This window comes from Dendropsophus ebraccatus, chromosome 11 (genome assembly GCF_027789765.1).
Source record: "Dendropsophus ebraccatus isolate aDenEbr1 chromosome 11, aDenEbr1.pat, whole genome shotgun sequence".
In the NCBI taxonomy this organism is placed as follows: domain Eukaryota; kingdom Metazoa; phylum Chordata; class Amphibia; order Anura; family Hylidae; genus Dendropsophus; species Dendropsophus ebraccatus.
This window is the reverse complement of record NC_091464.1, coordinates 61,758,132-61,764,131: the sequence shown is the minus strand read 5'-3', so window position 1 is coordinate 61,764,131 and position 6,000 is coordinate 61,758,132. Positions and strand designations below refer to the sequence as shown.

The 6,000-nt window shown below is 48.5% G+C and overlaps 1 protein-coding gene across 3 annotated transcripts in view; it reads left to right on the top strand.

Annotated features, from left to right (window-relative positions):
• MORC3 (MORC family CW-type zinc finger 3) overlaps nt 1-6,000 on the top strand; it is a 64,622-nt gene that overhangs the window by 13,954 nt on the left and 44,668 nt on the right. The window lies entirely within an intron of this gene.

Below are 6,000 nucleotides of genomic sequence, written 5' to 3'. Positions count from 1 at the left end.
GGGGGGGGGGCAGTGTACTGTACAGCAGATAATACAGGTGTATACAGCATGGAGGGGAGCAGTGTACTGTACAGCAGATAATACAGGTGTATACAGCATGGAGGGGGGGCAGTGTACTGTACAGCAGATAATACAGGTGTATACAGCTTGGAGGGGGGCAGTGTACTGTACAGCAGATAATACAGGTGTATACAGCATGGAGGAGGGGCAGTGTACTGTACAGCAGATAATACAGGTGTATACAGCATGGAGGGGGGGGGCAGTGTACTGTACAGCAGATAATACAGGTGTATACAGCATGGAGGGAGGCAGTGTACTGTACAGCAGATAATACAGGTGTATACAGCATGGAGGGAGCAGTGTACTGTACAGCAGATAATACAGGTGTATACAGCATGGAGGAGGGGGCAGTGTACTGTACAGCAGATAATACAGGTGTATACAGCATGGAGGGAGGGGCAGTGTACTGTACAGCAGATAATACAGGGTGTATACAGCATGGAGGAGGGGCAGTGTACTGTACAGCAGATATACAGGTGTATACAGCATGGAGGGAGGGGGCAGTGTACTGTACAGAAGATAATACAGGTGTATACAGCATGGAGGGGGCAGTGTACTGTACAGCAGATAATACAGGTGTATACAGCATGGAGGGGAGCAGTGTACTGTACAGCAGATAATACAGGTGTATACAGCATGGAGGAGGGCAGTGTACTGTACAGCAGATAATACAGGTGTATACAGCATGGAGGGGAGCAGTGTACTGTACAGCAGATAATACAGGTGTATACAGCATGGAGGGGAGCAGTGTACTGTACAGCAGATAATACAGGTGTATACAGCATGGAGGGAGGGGCAGTGTACTGTACAGCAGATAATACAGGTGTATACAGCATGGAGGGGGCAGTGTACTGTACAGCAGATAATACAGGTGTATACAGCATGGAGGGGGGGCAGTGTACTGTACAGCAGATAATACAGGTGTATACCGCATGGAGGGGGGGCAGTGTACTGTACAGCAGATAATACAGGTGTATACAGCATGGAGGAGGGAGCAGTGTACTGTACAGCAGATAATACAGGTGTATACAGCATGGAGGGGGGGCAGTGTACTGTACAGCAGATAATACAGGTGTATACAGCATGGAGGGGGGGCAGTGTACTGTACAGCAGATAATACAGGTGTATACAGCATGGAGGGGGGCAGTGTACTGTACAGCAGATAATACAGGTGTATACAGCATGGAGGGGAGCAGTGTACTGTACAGCAGATAATACAGGTGTATACAGCATGGAGGGGGGCAGTGTACTGTACAGCAGATAATACAGGTGTATACAGCATGGAGGGGGGGCAGTGTACTGTACAGCAGATAATACAGGTGTATACAGCATGGAGGGGGAGCAGTGTACTGTACAGCAGATAATACAGGTGTATACAGCATGGAGGGGCAGTGTACTGTACAGCAGATAATACAGGTGTATACAGCATGGAGGGGGGGCAGTGTACTGTACAGCAGATAATACAGGTGTATACAGCATGGAGGGGGGCAGTGTACTGTACAGCAGATAATACAGGTGTATACAGCATGGAGGGGGTGCAGTGTACTGTACAGCAGATAATACAGGTGTATACAGCATAGGAGGGGGGCAGTGTACTGTACAGCAGATAATACAGGTGTATACAGCATGGAGGGGGGAAGCAGTGTACTGTACAGCAGATAATACAGGTGTATACAGCATGGAGGGGGGGGGCAGTGTACTGTACAGCAGATAATACAGGTGTATACAGCATGGAGGAGCAGTGTACTGTACAGCAGATAATACAGGTGTATACAGCATGGAGGGAGCAGTGTACTGTACAGCAGATAATACAGGTGTATACAGCATGGAGGGGGGCAGTGTACTTTACAGCAGATAATACAGGTGTATACAGCATGGAGGAGGGCAGTGTACTGTACAGCAGATAATACAGGTGTATACAGCATGGAGGGGGGTAGTGTACTGTACAGCAGATAATACAGGTGTATACAGCATGGAGGGGGGGGCAGTGTACTGTACAGCAGATAATACAGGTGTATACAGCATGAGGAGGGGGGGCAGTGTACTGTACAGCAGATAATACAGGTGTATACAGCATGGAGGGGGGGGCAGTGTACTGTACAGCAGATAATTACAGGTGTATACAGCATGGAGAGGAGCAGTGTACTGTACAGCAGATAATACAGGTGTATACAGCATGGAGGGGGGGGGCAGTGTACTGTACAGCAGATAATACAGGTGTATACAGCATGGAGGGGGCAGTGTAATGTACAGCAGATAATACAGGTGTATACAGCATGGAGGAGGGCAGTGTACTGTACAGCAGATAATACAGGTGTATACAGCATGGAGGGGGCAGTGTACTGTACAGCAGATAATACAGGTGTATACAGCATGGAGGGAGGGGGCAGTGTACTGTACAGCAGATAATACAGGTGTATACAGCATGGAGGGGGAGCAGTGTACTGTACAGCAGATAATACAGGTGTATACAGCATGGAGGGGGCAGTGTACTGTACAGCAGATAATACAGGTGTATACAGCATGGAGGGGGGCAGTGTACTGTACAGCAGATAATACCGGTGTATACAGCATGGAGGGGGGCAGTGTACTGTACAGCAGATAATACAGGTGTATACAGCATGGAGGGGGCAGTGTACTGTACAGCAGATAATACAGGTGTGTATACAGCATGGAGGGGGCAGTGTACTGTACAGCAGATAATACAGGTGTATACAGCATGGAGGGGGCAGTGTACTGTACAGCAGATAATACAGGTGTATACAGCATGGAGGGGGCAGTGTACTGTACAGCAGATAATACAGGTGTATACAGCATGGAGGGAGCAGTATACTGTTCAGCAGATAATACAGGTGTATACAGCATGGAGGAGGGGCAGTGTACTGTACAGCAGATAATACAGGTGTATACAGCATGGAGGAGGAGCAGTGTACTGTACAGCAGATAATACAGGTGTATACAGCATGGAGGGGGAGCAGTGTACTGTACAGCAGATAATACAGGTGTATACAGCATGGAGGGGGGCAGTGTACTGTACAGCAGATAATACAGGTGTATACAGCATGGAGGGGGCAGTGTACTGTACAGCAGATAATACAGGTGTATACAGCATGGAGGGGCGCAGTGTACTGTACAGCAGATAATACAGGTGTATACAGCATGGAGGGGGCAGTGTACTGTACAGCAGATAATACAGGTGTATACAGCATGGAGGGGGGCAGTGTACTGTACAGCAGATAATACAGGTGTATACAGCATGGAGGAGCAGTGTACTGTACAGCAGATAATACAGGTGTATACAGCATGGAGGGGGAGCAGTGTACTGTACAGCAGATAATACAGGTGTATACAGCATGGAGGGGGGCAGTGTACTGTACAGCAGATAATACAGGTGTATACAGCATGGAGGGGGGCAGTGTACTGTACAGCAGATAATACAGGTGTATACAGCATGGAGGGGGGGCAGTGTACTGTACAGCAGATAATACAGGTGTATACAGCATGGAGGGGGGGCAGTGTACTGTACAGCAGATAATACAGGTGTATACAGCATGGAGGGGGGCAGTGTACTGTACAGCAGATAATACAGGTGTATACAGCATGGAGGGGAGCAGTGTACTGTACAGCAGATAATACAGGTGTATACAGCATGGAGGGGGGCAGTGTACTGTACAGCAGATAATACAGGTGTATACAGCATGGAGGGGGCAGTGTACTGTACAGCAGATAATACAGGTGTATACAGCATGGAGGGGGGCAGTGTACTGTACAGCAGATAATACAGGTGTATACAGCATGGAGGGGGGCAGTGTACTGTACAGCAGATAATACAGGTGTATACAGCATGGAGGGGGCAGTGTACTGTACAGCAGATAATACAGGTGTATACAGCGTGGAGGGGGGGCAGTGTACTGTACAGCAGATAATACAGGTGTATACAGCATGGAGAAGGGGCAGTGTACTGTACAGCAGATAATACAGGTGTATACAGCATGGAGGAGGGGCAGTGTACTGTACAGCAGATAATACAGGTGTATACAGCATGGAGGGGGGCAGTGTATTGTACAGCAGATAATACAGGTGTATACAGCATGGAGGGGGGGCAGTGTACTGTACAGCAGATAATACAGGTGTATACAGCATGGAGGGGGGCAGTGTACTGTACAGCAGATAATACAGGTGTATACAGCATGGAGGGGGAGCAGTGTACTGTACAGCAGATAATACAGGTGTATACAGCATGGAGGGAGGGCAGTGTACTGTACAGCAGATAATACAGGTGTATACAGCATGGAGGAGGGGCAGTGTACTGTACAGCAGATAATACAGGTGTATACAGCATGGAGGGGGCAGTGTACTGTACAGCAGATAATACAGGTGTATACAGCATGGAGGGGGGGGCAGTGTACTGTACAGCAGATAATACAGGTGTATACAGCATGGGGGGGGGCAGTGTACTGTACAGCAGATAATACAGGTGTATACAGCATGGAGGAGGGGCAGTGTACTGTACAGCAGATAATACAGGTGTATACAGCATGGAGGGGGGGCAGTGTACTGTACAGCAGATAATACAGGTGTATACAGCATGGAGGAGGCAGTGTACTGTACAGCAGATAATACAGGTGTATACAGCATGGAGGAGGGGCAGTGTACTGTACAGCAGATAATACAGGTGTATACAGCATGGAGGGGGGGCAGTGTACTGTACAGCAGATAATACAGGTGTATACAGCATGGAGGAGGGCAGTGTACTGTACAGCAGATAATACAGGTGTATACAGCATGGAGGAGGGCAGTGTACTGTACAGCAGATAATACAGGTGTATACAGCATGGAGGGGGGCAGTGTACTGTACAGCAGATAATACAGGTGTATACAGCATGGAGGGGGGGCAGTGTACTGTACAGCAGATAATACAGGTGTATACAGCATGGAGGGGGGCAGTGTACTGATACAGCAGATAATACAGGTGTATACAGCATGGAGGGGGGGCAGTGTACTGTACAGCAGATAATACAGGTGTATACAGCATGGAGGGGGGCAGTGTACTGTACAGCAGATAATACAGGTGTATACAGCATGGAGGAGGGCAGTGTACTGTACAGCAGATAATACAGGTGTATACAGCATGGAGGGGGGCAGTGTACTGTACAGCAGATAATACAGGTGTATACAGCATGGAGGGGGGAGCAGTGTACTGTACAGCAGATAATACAGGTGTATACAGCATGGAGAGGGGCAGTGTACTGTACAGCAGATAATACAGGTGTATACAGCATGGAGAGGAGCAGTGTACTGTACAGCAGATAATACAGGTGTATACAGCATGGAGGGGGAGCAGTGTACTGTACAGCAGATAATACAGGTGTATACAGCATGGAGGGGGGGGCAGTGTACTGTACAGCAGATAATACAGGTGTATACAGCATGGAGGGGGCAGTGTACTGTACAGCAGATAATACAGGTGTATACAGCATGGAGGAGGAGCAGTGTACTGTACAGCAGATAATACAGGTGTATACAGCATGGAGGGGGGGCAGTGTACTGTACAGCAGATAATACAGGTGTATACAGCATGGAGGGGGGCAGTGTACTGTACAGCAGATAATACAGGTGTATACAGCATGGAGGGGGGGCAGTGTACTGTACAGCAGATAATACAGGTGTATACAGCATGGAGGGGGGGCAGTGTACTGTACAGCAGATAATACAGGTGTATACAGCATGGAGGGGGCAGTGTACTGTACAGCAGATAATACAGGTGTATACAGCATGGAGGGGGCAGTGTACTGTACAGCAAGATAATTACAGGTGTATACAGCATGGAGGGGGGGCAGTGTACTGTACAGCAGATAATACAGGTGTATACAGCATGGAGGAGCAGTGTACTGTACAGCAGATAATACAGGTGTAATACAGCATGGGGGGGCAGTGTAC